The sequence below is a fragment of the Sinohyriopsis cumingii genome, chromosome 8, assembly GCF_028554795.1.
Source record: "Sinohyriopsis cumingii isolate HCF-2022 chromosome 8, ASM2855479v2, whole genome shotgun sequence".
In the NCBI taxonomy this organism is placed as follows: Eukaryota; Metazoa; Mollusca; class Bivalvia; order Unionida; family Unionidae; genus Sinohyriopsis; species Sinohyriopsis cumingii.
Genome location: NC_142968.1, coordinates 81,464,954 through 81,487,946, shown reverse-complemented (window position 1 = coordinate 81,487,946; position 22,993 = coordinate 81,464,954). Strand labels below are relative to the sequence as shown.

Sequence of the window (22,993 nt, the reverse complement as noted above, 5' to 3'; positions counted from 1 at the left end):
ATCTGTCAGTATATTCGTCCGTCCGAGCCGACTGGTAAATACTTAATAATAGAGAAATTAACTTTAGCATACATGTTTATATTTAACAAACAGCTGGTTAGATTTAGATACCATTATGCTATATTGTCTATTTTAATAATACATTTGATCTTATTTAACATAGACATTTTACTGGAAAAGAGTTTATCATTTGCACAAAAATATATTGTACTTTTCATTTATATCATTATAATAGACGGATTCAAAATGTTAGATTAAGCACACGGTTTCGTTAAAGAATTAGCACTGTTAATAATAATGCTCGCTTTGTAAATTGGGACTGTCTCAAATCATCGGTTGCTTTTGACAATGGGACCATTTTCTTTCTAAAATACTTTAAGCATAAGCAAGTCACAGTACCTTATAATTCAAGTGTTTTGCATTCCCTATACGTTTCTCTCCCCCCTCTCTCACCCCCCCCCCCAACACACTACATGAAATGCTCTCACTTTTATCACCATGCACAGATTCATATATTGTAGGACAAACACTTGATTCCTTGTATTAAAGAATTATAAATCTGATTTAACTGTGCTCAGATGAATCTTATTCGTCATTGGTTTCGTATCTTTTTACACGAGTCAAACGCTGTTTAAAGTGGTGAAGAAGTCAAGGTATCGGATTAAATCGTATTCTTCTACCTAATGTCAATGGTATATTGCCTACTGTCATTGTTTTGCTCCTGATGATGTCGTTTGTAATGTCTCCTGATGCCCTGGGCACTATAATAAAAAAACTTCCTTCCTGCCCGAAACTTTGCACTTATAATTGCTTTCTCAAAGTGTTGTTAATGACTGATAAAATGTGATGTGGTTTTGACTTGCCTGATCCCTTTTTGTTTTCATCGATAATATTTATACATATCTACAACCAGTGAACCTGAATTGGAGCTATATACGAGTTTGTTGTGTTTCATCAGGCACTTACAATGTAAAAAGTATATTTCTCAATACTTTGTTTATGTCAGTGAACATTCAGGACAGTCTAAAGAAGCAGCATTTATTACTGCAGTATGGAAGAATAGACGCATTGTTGAGATTCTTCAGTGTCATATTACTCTCGCTTGACAATTTGTGGAGGTACTGCTTGCTGAAAATAATGGTAACTGTAACCAAGACATGCTTGTTCCTCTTATTGTTTGGAATAGGTCATATAAAGGGTAAGTAAAGAGGTAGTGTATAGCAATTTTAAATGAACATTGAATTGAAGCTTCATTATCTTTGATGCATGGAATTTGTTTGTGCCAAAGTATTCTCCTTGCAGCCTTTTCTTCTTGAGTAAGTTATATCCTTTGCGCTATAACGACAACAAATGTAGTGTTACATCGCTCAGTTGGAGTTGTTGATGCTGCCAATAAGCATGCGATATTTTACAACTTATCACAGCCATAAGTCATTGCAAAACAGCAGGTCATTGCGTAAACTACCGTTCTTTCAAAATGATGAAATCGTGTTAGGATGAGTCAATGAATATGACTGAAATAGAGGTACGTTTACGGGAAAGTGGTTCAGTTTACCGAGTTATCGTTTAAATTAATTTTCGGAGCTTCTGATTATGATCAACATGATGGTATCAAAAACAAGAAAGAATTTTTTTTCGAACATAACTACCGGATAATGATTTCCTCTAGCGGTATAAAAGACGCATAGTTCTACTGTTTTCTTTTTATGGTAGCCTTACAAACCATCTCGATTGATGTCTTGTGTGTTTGATCGTGTGAGTATGTGCTTTTCTATGTGTATGTATGTGTGATGCTTATGTTCACCAATTGTGAAAATGCAGCCCATTAATTTTGGGACGTAAATGAACGTCATCAATAATCAGGACGAACAACGATAACAATAGATTAATGCATAAAAAGAGATTTATCAAATACTTTCCATAAAACTATTTCATTATCACATATTTCTATTAAGTTTACTCGTGTATTATTAATGCAAAATGTATTTAATTAACAGAAAACAAAATTAACCATTGCATAGTGTGAATATTTCCAGTAAGTGTGTATTTATAGATCAAATTCTGCAAACAATGAGCTACTGCATTCGCATCTAAGAATTAGAGTTATTTGAATTTCAAATAATAAATCGGAATATTAATAATGCAATATAAGAATATTACGTATTATTTATTGCAGCATGTTCAAAAACGGACATATACCATCCTGGAGATAATGTAACTGTTAGCATCGATGTAGTTCAAAACTATGGAAAAACTATGTTGGAAATAAACTTTTGTGGCTCCACCAGTAAGCTACATTTCACTAATGTGATGCTGTATGACACAATGAAGAGCCCTGATGACAACAGAGATGTTAACAGAAACTACACTGGTCGAATAACAAACATGAAAATGATCAATGGTAGTCTAACTTTTCTCCTACATAATGTGACTTTTTCGGACAGTGGAAATTTTACCTACGGCAAAGATTCATGTGAGGAAGCAAAACACACTATTCTTGTCACACGTACGTATTCTTTGAAACTTAGTTATTTACAAAAGAATTCGTTTTTTGCATGTAGTTATACTGCGTGTACAATTTCATAGAACCTCAAAGAGATTACGTTCCGATATATACAGTCCCAATTTAATTAATTTAAACACAGTTCTTAATAACCATTAACTAAAAATTAAGTTATATGACCTCTGCTACACGCCTATGCAAATTTCTTACATATAGAAGTAGTGTATCATACTAATAAGTTTAGGATAAGTCGATAGTAAGTTCCTGTTTTTGCGCTATAGTAACATTATCCTTCTGACGTCCAAGGTTTTGACTATTTTGCACGGAGATTATGATTATCAGAGCATTCACTGGTCACCCTGCTTGAAGTTATGAGAATATATGTTCAAAATGCAAAGCTTAAATAAACTTATATTGAACTAAATATGTATACTGTTTCATATTAGTCATGAATCCCATGTGAATATTGCAATTCTCAGCTTATGTGCGTGACTGCGTCGTCTTCAATCACGCTGGTTGGAAAGTCGCCAATGTCGGTCCATAGTTTCCCCATGCGATAATCATTCGTGAGTGAAGGTTCATAGGTCAATTATACAAACACATTGTAATTGCGATGATAATTTCCGTAGCTAAACTGTCATTGTATATTCAAAAAAAGATGATACATTAGATATGTAATAGGTCTCCTTTTGAAATCATGTGTTATTGTTTAACGTGTGATGGTTAGGCTTCTCTGGGTTTGGAGAAGTACATATAAAAGAATTATGTAACTTTGCCCTGGGAAACCATGGAAGTATGTCAAATTTCCTTTTAAAAATCTGTAAGTTTAAAACAAAATCTGATCCAACTACCTCATATTTGTAATTTTCTTTTAAATCAAAACGTTGTCAGTTAAAAGTATGTGCTTACCTTAAACTATTATACGGTATGCCATACAATTTTTGTTTTGCTTGAAATCTCCGTAAAAGTAGTTTACAAAAATATTTGTCTTTCCATCCAGGGTGACAATTTGTTTGATAAGTGTTGTTCATTCTTTTTGATGTCGTAGATTATGTCATGTATTGGTCGCATATTGTAACTATGCCTCTACTATATGCAAACCAAGGTGTAGAAAGTATGGCTTTGCCAATGCCATTTAAAAGCCGATTTGGAAAGAATGCTTATTTCAGGTAGAATGTGACACCGGTCCACCTGATACTGGTAACATTTTAAAGATGGGTCGATATGATGTAGAAAAGATAACGTCCCATCAGTTGATAGTACCAATTTACATCAGAGACAAATGATCTAAGATGCTAAACCCCCAAGCATAAGATGACATCTATTTACAGCAGTGCTGACTGGTTGCATTATACAACTGGGACTAACAATGTTACATTGCACATTGGATAGAAGATGTTGGCATCCATTGAAAGCCGAATCAAGTGACTCTAATAAACGTAACTGCCCAGAGGATTCTAGTACCAATTTACAACTTATAACACTGGGTACACCCACTTTAATCGTTTATCTAAACCACTAGAAACCTGGATCATTATGATTTGATCCTTATTTTACTGTCTACCAGCATACCACGCTCCCTCTGCATGCTCATTAAAACCTTAATGATTTGATCAGCCTTGCGGTCGAACTCAAGGTTTCAAGAAAGATAAATGAAATGTTAAATGAATTTACGAGAAATATGTGAACTGATATTTGATTGGACCTGCCACATTTTGTATTAATACAAGTATCACAATTCAACTCTAATTTCCATAATATAAATCCAGTTTGTAACATTCCATTTTTAGGTCGCAGATACATAGCATATGTCGATGAAACGAGGATCATAGATTTCATGTGCAAAAGCACGAACACGTCCTTGGTCAAAATTACCACAACGTGGTCTAGTAATTGCAGAACGTTGGCAATCTATAATGTGAGACAGAAGAATTGTACCTATCTTGCGGACGATTATATCGGTCGTGTAGAAAATTGTTATTTAAAGGAAACGACCTTTCATCTCACAATTTCAAACTTAACATGGAATGACAAGAACACGTACATTGCCTGGGATGACACTGGTCTCATTTTGGATTCTATATTTATGAACATTCAAGGTAAAATTTATTTCCTATTTCAGCCAATATCTGTATAATATTGTCCTTTAATTAATTTACAAAACTGATCAATAACAGGAATAACATTATACAAACGAAAGATGAATTGTTTAATAGTTGGAGTTCTGTGTGTGCGTCCACGTTTGTGAGAAGATTACTAACCTTCGCCCGATAATAATTCAATAAATCAAACAATAGTGATGCTGGTACTCATGGTGAAAGCATATCAATCAACGAAAGTGATGAAACAGGGTTAATAATAAAGTTGGGCATCGAATTGAAAATTTACATTGTGCAAGTGGCAATGGTATTGAATAATATTGCTTAGATACAATTAACTATTGCTCGAATTATTTTTTCTTTTCTTGAAAGCCAAGAAAAGTAGTTATAGTCAAATAAACTAAATTTGATAAATGTATATTATTCATTTTTTAAATTTGGATTAGGGTTAGGATTTTTGAGATATTGCCTACAGTAAGACCAACCAGTTTAAATTTTGAAGTTGGTTTTGCTTTGATATTAAATTCATGTACAAAGTTTCTTACATGCAGGGATATACTTCTTATATGCGCGTTCCACTCGTGCAAAGGATTTATGATTCGGATACTCCTCAATTCCGATAAAACTGATAACATCATTAGCCAGTTTGTCAAGCATTAAGGGAAACTAAAACTTAAATATATTTTTTTATTCTTTAGCTGTAATATTAGAAATTTCCTCTCCCTCTCTGTCGCACTCTCTCTCTCTCTCTCATTTAGAGCCCATCATAGCTAATTAATGCAAAAAAACTAAAGACAATTTTGAGAGTATTTATATTTGTAAAAATTAATACCTCTTTTGTTTACATTTCACTTTTCATCATGGTTCAATTATAACCTTTAGTCAAAAGAAAATTAGGCTTTTTTGCCCTTATTCGATCTCTTCTGTTATTTTATATTATCGGGGGAAATATATATTTACAAGAAGGAAAAAACACAGCTACTATTATTTCTTTATTTAATTTATGTATTGATTTATTTTTCCATTCACTGTTAATTAGTACAAATGTGAGCATTTTGTAGCCAGTATTCCAGCATTCGTGCACATTTTCGTATGTATTTATGCACTAGGAATTATGTGCTTTTACTTTTTTGCAAGTAAATCCTTCTTCACTCCCCAAAGTAATACAATTACTTTAGTGACGGACATCTAATGAATGAATATTATTCAGAAACTTAATGTAACTATAGTTTGTAGGCACATAAAACATCCATTTCATGAATTGAAAAACGAAGACGTTTATAGTTTGGATATTTTTCTACGTTCAATCAGATTCCTTCATCATGCGAGCTAAGATTGATCAGGAGTTCGTTTGAAAGGTACCATATTGTTATATATATTTTCTTTTTTCTCTAAGAAAAAGGAAAGAGTACATCAAGTTCTTCCTCGGATTCTAATGAACAATATGGTAAGTAATGACATATATATATATATATATATATATATATATATATATATATATATATATATATATATATATATATATATATATATATATATATATATATATATATATATATATATATATATGTATATATATATATATATATATATATGTATATATGTATATATATATGTATATATGTATATATGTATATATGTATATATATATATATATGTATATATGTATATATATATATATATATGTCATTACTTACCATATTGTTCATTAGTCACAGAGAGAGAGAGAGAGGGAATGTTTATATTTAATGTCGATTCAATTTGTTCCATTATTAATAGTACCGTATTATTACATATATGATAATAACAGTCCGGCTGAAGAATTTGTGAGAACTGTAGAGCATCCCTGCTTGTTCCTATGAAAATATCAATTCGCTTCTCAGTTAAAGATATAATATCAACATCGCCCAGTTCATTTTTCAGTAGATTGCGATTGGAATGTCTTTATTTATTTCCGTCAATATACAAATAGAATCTTAGCAACCCTCTTTTATTAACGTCTTTAATGAACTCAACAACTATTGTACACTGGAATCGACCATTAGATCTCTATATAATGCACCACATGACTTACTTCGACGATGTCCCATCTCTCTGATAGAAGAATGGTGCAAAACATGTCCAGCAAGGTCATAGTTCAAATTTGGCGACAAGCTCTGATTTTGCAAGTCCTCTGAAGTAAATGTAAGACAAAAGTGAAATAAATAGTTGAAGTCTACAGACTTTATAATCATATGTTCACGTTTTGAATAATTTCTAAATGTAAACTATCACTTAATATATTTTACTTAAATTTTCACTTAACCTGAACTCATAACAACGCATTTGCAAAAACATTCATATAGGGCGCTCAAATGTGAATTGATGAATTTAACATGAGGAAAAGGGAACACGAAATCGCATCTATATCGGATATTTTTTTAACAGACAAATGCAAGAGCGGATGGTCAAAACATCTGGAGTAGCATAATTATTTCAGTAAAATTTGACCTAAATTAGTATTTTTAGAATGAGACAAAACGGTTTATTTGTGATCTTTTGCTAAGCTATTTGCACAAAATTGAACGAACCCTATGCATCATTACTGTTAGTAACTGTTCGTAAAATTAGACTGAGTTTTAATTCTGAAGACGTTTAAAATTGGTTTAGTAATTACGCCTTTATTAAGATTAGATTCGACTGGTTTGTCAAGTTTGAAATGTTTACATGCAAGCATCCTTTCAAACAACATATTTAAATTCTGTGCATGAATATTTATGAAAATGTGCATGAATATATATAAAAAAATGTTGGGATACTTTTATTTATTGATATGCTTGCCTAGGCTGCATTGTTTTATTGGCATCATTTATAAAAGGATAATTCTAGTCAAATTCAGTGCAAATTTGCTAAATGAGCGGTTTTGGACGATGCTTTTAAATATTTCTTGATATATATATATATATATATATATATATATATATATATATATATATATATATATATATATATATATATATATATATATATATATATATATATATATATATATATATATATATATATATATATATATATATATATATATATATACACAACAGATAATGTTGCTACCTCGAAACTCGAACGATTCTGATGTAGGCACGGAGTTATTAGAGCTGAAGGATTCTATTTTCTCCATCTGTTCACGTTGTCCGCCTTTGTATCTGTTGAGCAAATTCGCTGCGTCTGATGCAAAACTATCTTCTAACGCGAAGGATCTTGGTGGAACTACTTCGTTGATAAATTCCGCGCTTCGTAGCTCAGCATTGTAGCCTTTGCAATGAGTCTTCCCAGCTGTCTCTTTTTTTACCCGATCGTATAAAGTTGATGGATAGACTCTTGATAATGATTTCGTGTATACTTTGTCATACCAATATGAGGAATCGGCTACTGAAACTAGTGTCTTGGGTTTCTTTGCAACAGTGGGATCAGGTGCAATTTGTTGTAAAGTCATATAAGTACGTTGAACAATTGCAGCATGTCCTGCGTTACTCTTAGTCGGATGCGTACTTCTTAATAACTCCGACTCCAAGCAGAGATATGGTTCATTCGAGCAACATTCGTTTCGTAGATCAGCATAATCATAGACATGATCGTATTCTTTGATAGTTTCTGATTCAACTTTTTCACTTAAAGGTAAATTAGAAGGCACCCTGAATTTATTTGTTGTTATGCGCGCTGATCGTACACACCGTAACTCTCTTGGGTAAATCTGCTTCTCTTTTATTTTGACCTTTTCCGGGCAATTGGTACTCATTGAATTGGTGAGAATATCCGAATTGCTGTTTATCGTCGAAATCATTCCAGTTTCGTTTACACTAGATGTCATTTCGATATTCTGGGACCAATTCCCATATCTGTTGGCTGAATGAAAGGATATATTATTACTAATCGTGGTGTTTGATACTGAAGTGATTGCTGATACGAAGTTGTGCTTAATCGATGAACAACATTGTCAGATGAGCACCGCTTTATATTTTGAGAAAATATCAATTTGGTATTTTAATATACACATTGTTATGGTGATTGTGACTGTGAAATGTATTTTTCTCTATAGCAAGAGGATGAAGATTTGGTTTTAAAACTAAGTGACCTTCAATATTGTTTTCTTCCTTGTTTTTATGTTGTTTTATTTACATATATGTTTGCTATCAATCATTTTATGTTCTGCAAATATATTTGTGTTCATTTGTTTTCAAGATGGTTCAGTGGGTAGCTTGTCGATCTCTAAACCCTAAGAATGCCGTTTGAATTCAGCCTCGACAGGGCCAGTTCGGCTTCCGTAGTGTTTTTCTAGTAAAGCTACTAATCTAATTACATCGGCATGGTATCATATATCTTGTGTTGATGTGTCGTTGAACAAAGATGAAGTAGCCAATCTTATTCTGTATTATCCAAATTAGTTTGTAAAAATGACCATGATACACGTTTTATTACCTTTTTAAAGCGTCCTTTCGGTCAAATAGCATGAACATTATTTTTTAAGGTGTCATAAAATAGACTTGTGAATAAGGTAATTTATGTGGATATTTCCTTATTATATTCACCTTCAATTAACAAAAGCTGAATGGGCCCCATAAATAGTACATGTTAATATGACAATGTTCTGCATTTACAAATAATTGATAGTTTTTCTAGAGATTTAAATCTGTGTTTTTTCACTTTCAATTTCTTGCTTTGTTTAGGAAATGTTACTTACTGTATATATTAATTATCCAGAAATTTCAAACCATTCTTTACATTTAGTTATATTCAATATATTTTACGAAGCTTATGTGTATGGGAAAAATAAAGATAAGAGCAGGGCATATCCTCTGAGTAATAATATCATTAATAATAATAAGAAATAGGAGCTATAATAGTGTGATATATTTATCCCAGTCCTTTTAAAGAAAAGAAACGAATACGATTTTTGTTTTATTGATGGACTGCTTTTCATCAATCATTTTAGTCAGAACTGAATTTCAGGTTTTCGAAGGAATTAAAATGTTCTTCTGTTAATCAATGTTTAGCATTGTTTAGATATTTGATATTACCTCTACTTTGTCGAAGCTTACGAAAGGCAGCTTTAGCCAGGACAGCCGCCACAAGTAGGACCACAACCACGATTACTATTACAGACGACAGAAACCATTTTGATTTCACTGTAAATGAATACATTTGTGCTTGTATTACAGAGAAGCAAAAGTATATGATTGAAGGACAACATACCTAGCTACATATCTAGCTGTCTATTTATATTCGTATATATATATATATATATATATATCGATACATAGATAGATAAATAGACAGATATATAGAAAGAAATACAGATACGGCTTTAAAATATGTAGATTTATAAGGAATAATGCTTGATGTAATGTTTTATACCCAGTTCGTTCAAAGATGTATAGGAAGAGGTTCTAAGTGGCCAAATCCAGCTTTGGTAGTCTACCATCATGAAACAAATCATTATTTTCCTGATACAAAAACAGAGGCCAAGTAACGACAATGGTCTGCATCCCCTCATTTGCTCACATAAGTGTTTACGTAAGTTCACGTTAGAGATTTTTAGGCGGAATTGATGGATCATTATCCAATCTAATATACCTCCTCAAAACCGAGAGAGTCAGGGTGGACAAACAAAGATAGTTATTCGTCAACCACTAAAACAATTTTCATGTCCAAACCACCCTCACAATCACTACCAGCAAACCGTGAAAGACTGCTTAGACTTTCCCGTCAAGTTTATAATTCTCTTTTACGTTTAGAGATCGCACATGACCGACTTACTGACACAAGGGAGATAAGCTAAAGATCTGTGTGGAATGAATTCAATACACCTACCAAACTAACCTCTTCCAAAATTTAAACAAACCAATGATGGGTTTGATGCAACTTATGCAAAGGCCACTCTACAGATGATACACAACTGAGCTCATTCAGTCAGTGGATGACGCAATGTTTCATCGGTTCAACAAATGACCAGGATATGATGTATTTAGCGCAAGAAATCAAAGGTGGTTCGAGCTTTTGCGGAGACAACTCATGAATCAAAACATAAACGATAATAAGATAGAATTCAAAAACAAAAATAATAGACATACCCAAACAGTCAGGATAAGCATAATCCATTTTGGAACAAGCACGAACTTTGAACGCGACCCTGTGTGAATTTCCTGAAATATAGGACAATTCTAACTCTGGTCGCCGATTATTAATTTAGAGCTTATCTTCAGGTCATGGCGCTTTTGAAAACACATAATTATATGATGTGACTAATTGCAAAGAACGACGAAACGGATGTTTTATATACAGAAAGATGAGAGACATGTGACTCTTTTCATATTAAACTATCAAACTAGTTCTTTAAGACAAGTACATAATCAGTGAAAGAAAATTTTCCACATACGGTTTTGATCTGTTGAAAGTTATCCCTGATGATTATAAACGCCATGAATCTAATATATTGAAACCTAACTTTGTCAAGCATTGAAGAAAAAAAACAATGAACAAACAATCACATAAAACTTATTCGTATTTATCCATATTTCATGAATGATTTCTTAACTGTTCAATATTGGTGTTTCACGACAATTATACGTTCACAGTCGAGTACTCGTACTTGTGCCAGTCAGCCATTTATACATGCTCAACACTTAATCTAAACGTAAATTTAAAATATAAATTGATAGCTATGGAATAGAAGTTGAAATCAGTAACATTATATATTAATTTATATTGAGATATATTTAATCTAGACTTTAAATTACAATATTCATTTATATTGTTGGAATAGAAAGCGAAATCAATAATGTTTAATATCTATTAATATATATTAATTTATATCAAAAACGATTTCATATTTCATGTCGAGAACGTATGTTCAGTCCGTATTAGTGTGTTGCGAACCCGCACTGAAGCTATTGATATATGACGTCTGATTCTCCTAAAAATATTCTCAGATACATTTAATTGAACTTATCCTAGTTTATATTATAACAACGATGAATGACTAAAAATACATAGCGGAAAATATGAGTTTTGTATTATTAATTACACAATCGCAGTCGTGTATCTTTCTACGTCAAGGGAAAGAGCTCATTTTTTATTGCGTATGAATACGTGATGCCCTAATGGCAATATATACGTACGCCATATCAAACTAGTTAGTGTAACCAAGTCGGCACATATTCCGTATGTGGTTGTGGGTATGTATCGTGTATGTTTCGCTTTATTACATGTTACGTTTGCTATGAACTTCGACTAAAATGACATGATTTCAAGCGGTTGAGTTCTTGTTAGTCGGAGTAGAGAGGATTGTTTTATATCAAAGTGCATTCGTATGTACTGACAGAAGACTTGTCTTTCCTTTAGTTCATTTTAATACTCTTGCCAGTTATTTATTTCATAACCTACCGATTTATCGGCGTTAGTTAAATTGAACAATGTTGATAATATTATTACTTATTATATGCTCATGTTTTCTCCGTTAACTTTACATTGTCAGATTCGTTCAGTATTTTACGATATTCCACACCTTCACATTTCACTCATGCGCCGGACACATGTGCCCAATCGTGTATTAGGAACTACTTTGTAAACAAATCATGTATTCTCGTGTAGCAGACGTTTTACGTTTTGGTTGATTAAATTTGTTTCTGAATGAACTAAAGCAGATGTTTCGTGGACTACCACATACCAGTATCTTTGCTACATTCTGTATTAACTTTTTTGATACAATGTTTCGGATTTTGGCGATAAACGCCGGATTTCATAAAATTGTTTGGTACCTCCAAATAACATGCAATTTTTAAAGGCATAAGCTGTATCCTTTAGCGGTAATAAGATTGGCAAAAAATACTTACAGTTTTACATTCTGAATTTTTTCAAAATGAACGTTTTTGGTTCTGCAAATCCGAATTACATGAGCCATGTCATGAGTTCTCAAGCTTGATTACACATTTCAAAATTGTACTGTAATTTCGACTATAATCTAAGTGCAATTACAGCCTCCTTACTGCACTCAAAATTAAATAAACATTAAATTCAATAGCGTCTTTTTAATAATTGCAATTTAAACACTTCATATTTTCCCCACATTATGATTTCAAATAGTCAATGACAGAGCAAACACTCTTGCAGATATAAACACTCTTCTCCTGCGCTGCTTCAATCCGATGTATTTCATCACAGATGAATCCAATCCATAATCATGACATTTCGTAGAATCAACAAAAATACCAAAATATATTCATTAAAGATCAAATGAAAAACTTGTTGCAATATGACTCCAAATTTCAATTTTAAGTAGACGAAAACGCCATTTTTTTCGAAACTTATGTCTAGCGCGCGTTAAGTTCAAATTTATATGGGCAGAGTTATGTGCGCATTGATAATGCTGTTGTTGTGTAATGATGAATCTGCTCTTGTGTATTTATTTTGTAATACGGCATACATTAATTTACGTTGTTTCTTGTAGTAGAGCGTAAAGCCAGCAACTGGTAAATATTTCAACGATACATTTAGTGCATAAATCTACTATCATGCATGGAGAGTATGTCTCAGTACTTACAGGTTACTGCATTTGTATGGGAAAATATGAAATCATTTTGTCGGATGGATATACTGCACTCTAAAGGTCGTGCAGTATTCCAGCCGAAAACTCGTTCATATTTTCCCATACAAATGCAGTAACCTATAAGTACTGACACTTACTCTCCATGCATGATAGTAGATGTATGCACTAAATGTATCGTTGAACTATTTACCAGTTGGTGGTTTTACGCTCTACTAAAGCTTTTTGCAATGCTACTAAACATTGATCCCATAATACCACTACTACTATTGCTACAACTACCACTACTATTGATGCTACTACTAGTACTAATACTTCCATAATAATAATGATAATTAATAATAATATAATATAATAATAATAATATAATAATAATAATAATAATAATAATAATAATAATAATAATAATAATAATAATAATAATAACCAGAAAAAGAAGAAGAAATCAACAAACTGCTACATATGATCTAAACTTTTCGGCATGAATGTCCTGACTTCCATTATATTAGGAATGGTTTGGCATATAATTCAGGTTTAGAAATAGATAACATATTGCAAATTCACGGTGTTCTGTGTCTTAGAACACTTAGCTGCTTATTTATGCCCGCATACAATTTCTCTTGAACTAGATATGAGAGTCATGGAATGTACGTATACTAAAATAAAGAATACACACACACACACACACACACACACACACATATATATATATATATATATATATATATATATATATATATATATATATATATATATATATATATATATATATATATATATATATATATATATATATATATATATATATATATATATATATATATATATATATATATATATATATACACTGAATTTTCTTTTTAGTTAAATGAGCAGCAAGTGTGAAGTCTTTTAAGCATAGTACTAATCTCAAAACTTTATTTGTAAGCAACAGTCATCCTACTAGATTGTTTGTTTGGCGTACCGTGTGCATTATCTGTTATAAACAACATTAGGAAAACGCATGGTTGGCACAGTAGCTATTAATGTGCAATTAAATATGGCTCTGACATTTTATCAACAGTAAGGATTTATCATAGTATCAGTGTATCATATGCTTTACCCTCCATAAGACTATATTAGAAAATGGAAGCAAATTTTATGCTACAGACTGGGATAGAAAACACCCAAAGCCATGAGAATCAAAGACAAACAAACAATACACCGGAGCATTAACGACAGCACTTTACAAAGCAACGATGAGCAAGAGGTTTCGGATGAAAAGGAAGTTTAATATTTGTAACAGCGGAACGTAGACTTACAAAATAAATTAAGATAATACACGGTCGTACGTGGTGAGATAGCGGACAAGACATACAATATTATTTATGTTAATAACATGTGAATTTGTCAGGTCTGGAGGTCTGATCTTTCTTCCACTTTAGTGGATACTGAGTACTGAGAGTTTAAGAGACGTCACTAACCAGTATAAATATACTCTATCAAATACAAATCTGATCATGGTCCGATCTCATGCTGGAAATCTCTCACATTCCTCCAGTTTCAGATCCTCCCCTTTACGGTGACAGGTGATTTCTTTATTAATAGAGAGAGAGAGAAGAAAGTGAGAACCATGAGTAAAACACAACGTATGAGTGAGAAGAATGGAAGAGGAAGATAGAGGGAAGGAGGTGGGTGTGCGAGAGTGGGAATTACCAAATATTTCACTATAAAGAGCTGTCGTAGTTATGTAAAACGAGATAATGGTGACAAATGCTGCATATATTGTATGTGGGCGTGGATGATTCTATGAAGTAGAGGACGTGATAGTAGTAAGCAACATGACGAACAGTTCCATTCACAAAGGATAATATTAAAACCGTCTTCGCCAGATTTGCCGAAAATGAGTCAGAAAGACTAGCATTTCAAGGCTTAACACAGATCGATTCATTTCGTTCTATATTGCTAGGCATAACTGGCACTGAGATAAAATACTAATTTGCTAGAAGGATATTCTAAATATTCCAACAAAAAATAAATGCAAATTATAAAATAAATGCCTATAGAATGGAATGATATGATGCGAGAAATTAATTTTCAATAATAGTAGCATCAATGACAAAGACAGCGGATAGTTTCATGGAAATATGTTGTTGATGCTCTTCAGTCTATACAATATTTACATTGGGGAAATCCTCTTTCGCTTTTTATATTTATGTCATTTACATTGTTGTTTTTTTACGAAATAAATATTAAATTGATTAATGGCGCAAACTATAAAAACTGCTTTTGAACTGTATTGTTATAAAACATTATTGTAAACGGACAGACAAGACCAAATCAAAGTGTCCCTGCTGCAAGAGGTGTTAGTATATCGTGGAGGAAATGAAAACGAAACCTATTCAATTTCCGTCTTCACTGGAAAAGCTGTTTTCTGGACATTTATCAAACAAAGACGTTCGAAACAACACATTTACATGAGCCCATTTATTATAACAATTATATAGAGGATAAGTTCAGAGTATCTAATGGAAACAATTTATCTTTGATGCAGGAAGTAAAGAGCAGGAAGAAAAGACTGTGGAGGTGGATTATAGCATTATACATAGCAAAAGTTTTGTCTGAAATGTTATATTAGAGAAACACAGTTGAAATTATTTGTGTAATATTTATCCATCGTTCTAAACTTGATATTAAAACATTTTAGTGATACTGAGGATCATCACAAGTTTCTTTTCTTCAAAACATACATTGAAGTCGCAGTGGCTCAGTGCTTGGACTGACTGCATCAGTTTAATCAGGTCTATGCTTTTATGATGCAGAGATCAGCGATGCATCTCAAAAAGAGGCACTTTATTCTATTTCCTAACCGCAAAAGACCCTTTCACATTCCGATGTGCTAATAAACACCAATATATGCATCAATCGTTCTATACTTCGAATGAGAGTCCGAATAACAGATTTCTTATTCTATTTCATATTTGCAAGCTGCTATTACTAGTAAGTAAATAATATCGCAAATTAATTGTTTATAAAATTTAACAATTTAAATTTTAATGTAATTTGGTATTTAAGTCACATATTGTTTTTTTTTCTTGATAAAATATTCCATTACAGCAGCCTCGAAAAAATATAAAACAATGTTTTATCTACATAAAGAACATATGAGTGCATATGCTTATTGCGCATCATTGAACAAATTTAAAAGGCTTTATACCTGTACGACAATTTGCAGAAAACATAGGAAGATAGCTAGAATTGATATAAAATATACCAGGAATGCAATTTGTGTGAAAATTTAATTAAATCAAATACGGCATATAGACTGCTGGTATTTTGACTTTATATGAAATGTTATGCTATTGTATGCACGACTGAATAAACCTGTGCACAAAAAGTTGTTACATGGCTAAAGTAAGTATTGCTTAAATGCTCACTTTTCTCACCTTCTGTCAATTGAACATAAAAAACATCTTGTAATGAATACAATATCTTGGACAAATATGTGAGTTGGTGTCTTCTTTCAAAGAGAGATGATGGTTTTTATTTTAGTTATTTTTCTGTTGAAAATAATATTTCTAATTATTTGATGATAATGGTTGTCACGAAATTGTGTACGAGTTAAATCAATATGTATATGTTGTCAAAAATGTACTCGGGTTTCGTTGCCGCGTACAGCGTCACCCGAGGGTGATATATTTTTTTGGCTTAGTTATTTCGAAATCCTGAGCGAAACTCAGACCATGTTGCACGAACGAATTGCCTGCAGCGGGGCAACCTAAGTACCTAGCTGCGCATAACTGTCACGGCTAGTGTACATATAGAGCAAATTCTCTATAACCAAATCACATTACGCCAAGTCTTGTGAGGAAGTTTACCCCTTTACAGAAGCAAATCTCCAGCTGTAGAGGTAATGAAATTTTCTTTATTACTATTCGTTTATATGACAGAATTGTTTTCATACTTTAGATGTTTTTGAACCTTAATTAATGTTTCAAAAAGACTTATATCTGCAAACATATTCATTGAATGCAGTAGCTAACGAGCAGGAAACATATATTTATTCTAAATTCTACAGAGAGTCAATACCTAGGTTATACAACGCCATATTAGAAATACTTTAGTCTGGTTCGAGTTAGCTATTTGTTGTAACTGAACAGACAAATTGATATTTAATTATACGCTGTTTGCATTACACGATTAATGTAATGGGTAACGAATGCATGTGCGCGCATGCGCTACATATATCACTGCAGAAGTACTTAACCGTGTCATATGTACTACACGGTTTAGTTGTTATAATTGCAGCTACCTAAATGCCATGCCTTGTATATGGTTTGATGTGGAGTCACCAGCTGTAGAGCTGCTTTATACATGCCTGCCATGCCTTGTACATCGTCTGATGTGGAGTGACAGAACTCTATGGGGTTTCGTGTGACGTATACGCTGTGTTTTGGTGACGTTGGATCGGAAGAGTGGACTGGTTTTCTCGATGCGAGGGACCAGATCTTCGCGACCATCGGGTCTGTGATGTGAGGGATCCTTCAGCAGAATGAGAGGAGCGGACCATGCGTGGGTGTTTCTCTGGCCATTTACTAGAGCGCATGGAACCGGAGTTAACATTTTTGTCGTCAAATGGACGCCACGATAGAGTTCCATGTTATTTCCACAATTGCATTTCATAATTTCATTCATTCCTATTGTCATATTGTTATGTGAACGATCGCTAGGTTCATAATTTGATTCATTCCTATCGTTATATGAACGATCGATAGGTTCATAATTTCATTCATTCCTATTGCTACATCGTTATGTGAACGATCGATGGACTCATAATTGCATTCATTCCTATTGCTATATCGTTATGTGAACATCGATAGGTTCATAATTTCATTCATTCCTATTGCAATACCGTTGTGTGAACGATCGATAGGTTCATAATTTCATTCATTCCTATTGCTATATCGTTATGTGAACGATCGATAGGTTCGTAATTTACACTGCTTTTCAATATCGTTTTATGAACGATACGTTCAAATTTACCTGCTTTTCTAAATCGTTATTAGAACGATAGTCATAATTACATTCTTTTCTAAATTGTTATTTGAACGATACATTCAAGACCCTTTATATTGGTGTGTAGGTCACTTTTATTTTGTTCATCGGTGATAGGATTTCACGGTTGTTTTTGAAATTCCATTCGTTAAATTAATGTTTGAGGTTTTCTCTCGTTCAGTTCTTTGTTGATGATAGGTCCATGTTAGGAACTTTATAATTTTCCTTATCTTTTTTTTATAATGGTGTCAGGTTTGTTTATATTTAAATTGCGTTTATAAATAAACATCTTGTAAACGCAGTTGCTTTTGGTGTCTTCCCTAATCCAGTCCCAACCCGGCTTCATCCTTTGACAATGGTAACACATTCGTTTGAGAATGTATATATAATTCAGACCCAGTGTAATCAGGAAATGGTCTGATACGTTCTTTGAGGGTCAAATAGATCCATTGTTTAATGCAATCAAATCAGCTAATAAGTTAAAGCTGAACATATCCCGTAGAACTTTATGAAAACTGACAGGACCGTTAAATATTGATTTGAACATATGTAGGTTATACCCTTGATTTGAGGATCTCTCATTTAACTTCGATGTTTAACCTGTACCATGTTGAGAACTTATCGTAACATTGTTTTTCCAGACATAATGGCATAGGCTTTTTCTATCCTACCAAACTTTTGTTTCATCTCTCGAATCTGAATACAATGTCGTTGGTTAGCATGAACCTTATAAAATAAGAAACAAAATTTCATCAAACGATTAGGCACATAAATTGGCTTTCAACAAGAATCAGTATAAGACAATATTGTCAAATATTGCAAAACCACGTTGTCACAAACTAGCTCTTGCTGTAATTAAAACCTCAACTACTTGTTTCATCTCTGCAAGTTTACAAATAATATTTCAGTATGAATCATTTCTTTCCAGAGTACATTATACTAAATCAGACGCTCCTATGACGCTTATTCTGCATATAAATTGTTTGAAATGTCTTAAATGCAATCTTAACAGCCAATTTCACCACATATATATATCCTCGTTATGATTGACAGTTCATTGCCTTGTTGACTAACAGTCTTGTTTTATGGTGCTAATATTACACAATTATCTTTCATATTTCTTACAATTCCAGTTCGTGATAACTTTATTATTTGTATAGAACTGTTGCTACAACTAAAAAAAATATGATTTCATATTGATATAAATCAATTCGTTTTGAGAACTAACGTTTACCACGTACTGCGCATAACTAGTCGATGATATTTTTACTTGATCATATGTGTTTGTTTCTTGTATTTTAAACAATATAATTTCAGTTTAACATTATAGTACATAATTTGTTGCATATAGTTGTATAAAGTCTTCATTATCAATTGGCTTCCAATTTTTAAGCAGAATGTAAAACAATGTTATGGATGTATGCTGTGACTGTCTTCATGCTTTGCATTGTGTACATTTGATTACATATCATTCCAATATTTACTGCTTCCTGATTGTATTGCAGCTTAATTGCTTGTTCTTAATTTCAAGAATCATGCTTTTATGTGTTTATTTGTTTGGATGACATCTTTTTAAAACAAGTCTAAAATACATATACATCCTTGTTCTGTCTAAATTGAATCGTTTGCTGTAGATAGTTTTCACTTCATCTCTAGAAGGGTAATGAACGTAAACGAAATTTGGTCAACATCTGTGTATGTATATGTAGATAATGTGATTAGAAGGTTATGACAAAAAAACACCTTTTCTACTTTTACGTAATTTGCAATTTTTTGGGACTTGATATCAGAACACAAATCTAGATTTACATGTAATATTTCTGACATCCACTGTAATCATCTCTTAATCCTCTTATACTGATCTACAAAAAAGCAAGAAATTTATTTATGGGTAATTCACCTCTTTATGTTATTCGATCGGACACTGATGATAATTTGCCGTGATTAAAAGTTGCTTTTTGTGCTATAAGCAAACCTAGACGACACGCACTTCAAATGCGAATGATTTCGTGCCGAATACACGATTATTATAGGCTGTAAATCAAGATTAGTATCAAGTTATTGAAGGGATATACGAGTGTATTTACTTTCTTGATTTGTGCCTAATGAAGCGTTACTTGTACTTTTTATTTTTACGCAAGCGACGCTAATTACAGAGTTGGATATAACATGAAGATGAATGGTATCTCTTATGTGCATTAAACTGCATTATCTCCTTATCGATATAACCGCTGAAAAGATTATTCATAATGACCTGTTCCACTCGAGAAATCGGTATTGAAGTGCATTCACCATGTTTGCGTATTAGGACATACAATTTCCTGTCATTAAAAATGAAGACACACCGCTTCGCATTTTTATCCAATGAAACATAATCTGAACACTTTTCATATTAGGTATCTAATGGCACTGTTAAGTCGAGCTCTAGGTACACACGGAGCAACGCTTTAACAAAATTATATCCGACCTTTCGTCTTGAACGTCAATTATATCTTCTCCCAAATCATTAAAAAGTTGAACATTCTTTAAGTACATGAATGACACAATTACAAATTACATTTTATGTGATACAACCTTTGCTGTTAATGCCTATTTAATTTTCAGTATTCAAAATTCATAACTGCAAAGCATGATAAGGTAAATAACAAGCAATATATTAATTGCAGTTAGAAGATAGGCTAAGTTGTTTTAGTGAAACCAAGAAAAGTGTAAGAAATCATAAGGAGTCTTATGCACGATTATTTTTTCAGACCTTTTTAAAATGGAAAGTGCAATCAATATCGTCAAGAAAATCGAGGCTTATTAAGTATTGTATTTGGGCAGACGTATTTGATTACTACGCAGATAGGTTGTACCCATACGCGTTTCTTTTATTATTCCAATACTGAGAGAATCTCGAATTTCTCATAACGGTGTAAAAACATTCATCTAGTTGTCACAGCAACCATATAAATGTACCCCGCACCCAATCGCTCTCTCTCTCTTCCTCTCTCCCTCCCCCCCTCTCTCTCTCTCTCTCTCTCTCTCTCTCTCTCTCTTTCACGCACACCCACTGACTGCCTGCGTCGATGTCATCATATACGTACTCCTATATTTTTTGACAATCACTTGATTTGTAATCAGATGTAATTTAAATATTCTTGGAACAAAATAAATATGCATCTGATTTAATAATTATCTGATGAATAGTAGCAGACATAGTTTGGTTTAGTACTTCTTTCCACATGCCACAGTAAGGTGGCGAAAAGGACAAGGTATTGGATAAAATCATATTCTCCAAGTTAACATAGTGATATATCTTTCTATCAAACGCTAACTGTCACTGTTTCTTCTCATCCAGTTGTCTTTTTAATGTATATTGATGTCATCTTCGACACTTACTATTTCCTTCCTGCTGAAAACGTTTTGCTTATTACTGCTTTCTCATCGTTTCGCTCGTCACTTGTCAAACGTGATGTGGTTTAGACTTATCATTTTAATTTTTATATTTTCTTATATGCTATTTCAATGTAAAATTGTATATTGGATTTAACATTCTCTAAAATCAAGTTATATTTCTACTTGACTTGAATTATTTATATTTTTATTTTATTGAGTAAGCAAATAATACATTGCTAAAATATTTTCTGTGTATATGGGTTTAATATCAGGATCATTATTTAAAGAAGTAAATGGTTTTTGGGATTGATCCTAGGTTATTGAAATTCAGTAACAATTTACCTGGTTTACCTAACATTGCCTGTTATATATAATACTTGTAGTAACAGACTTTCTAAAAATAACTAACATTGTATTTTGTAAACATTAAGAACTTTCTAGATGGTTATTTTTCATTAGGTTATTATTTTTGGACAATGTTAATTGTGATCCGAGCTCAAAAAGAGGAACATAATATTATTCTGTTTCAACACAAGAATGTTGGTACAATAACACAATACAGGACGTCACAGGCACACCAACATCTTCAGCATTAGACTTAATTTGAAATTCTACTAACGTTTATTCATAACTTCAAATTGTTAGGGTTCGTGTCTGTAATTCAAAGATTATTTTGGATGGAATTCACAATACTCTACGTTCTTTCTATTTCATTTACAGTTTGTTTTCAAGCAAATAATTGTGGTTGACTGTTTCGACGCTGGTTGTATTTCACTATTTTCTGTTAGTTATTTTAAGAGTATAGTCTGTTAATAGTGTTCGTATATTACAGCAAGTATGCGCGTATTTCCCGTAATTACTAAAACAGTTGCCGTGTTTCTTGTTTATCTGATTTAGTCTGAAGTTCATGAAATAACACTACAAATTTTGCGACTTCGCTAAAAATGCTGTCCATTAAATTGGGGAAGTCATTAAAGGTCACCAGTTATAACGATATAGTTTAATGTAAGAAAAGAGACGTATCAAAAGGTTGGCATATAAGTATTTCATTATCAAATATTAATTTGATGGATGTCTGCCTAAATGTTGATGTCACAGGATGAATCCCGGTTTGGACTTGAATAGGGAAGACACCAAAAGCAACTGCGTTTACAAGATGTTTATTTATAAACGCAAATTAAATATTAACAAATCTGACACCATTATAAACAAAACGATGAGGAAAATTATAAAGTTCCTAACATAGAACTATCAACAACAATTAACTCAACGAGGAAAACCTCAAACATGAATTTAACAAATGGAATTTCAAACAAACGTGAATTAAGTCCTATCACCGATCAACAAAATAAAAGTATATGAGCTAGAAGACTTCATTGTTATGTATACATTTCTGTC

General features: G+C 32.5%; 2 long non-coding RNA genes across 2 annotated transcripts; one reads left to right on the top strand and one right to left on the bottom strand.

Annotated features, from left to right (window-relative positions):
* The first annotated feature begins 909 nt into the window (after positions 1–909).
* On the top strand, positions 910–4,551 carry LOC149793980 (uncharacterized). Its single transcript, XR_016422598.1, has 3 exons — positions 910–1,198; positions 2,177–2,506; positions 4,294–4,551. It is a non-coding gene; the product is annotated as an uncharacterized LOC149793980 (long non-coding RNA).
* Positions 4,552–6,326: 1,775 nt separating this feature from the next.
* Positions 6,327–9,768, bottom strand: LOC149793979 (uncharacterized). The gene is made up of 3 exons (XR_016422597.1): positions 9,660–9,768; positions 7,696–8,487; positions 6,327–6,775 (listed from the first exon to the last, which is right to left on the bottom strand). It is a non-coding gene; the product is annotated as an uncharacterized LOC149793979 (long non-coding RNA).
* Between the last annotated feature and the right edge of the window lie 13,225 nt (positions 9,769–22,993).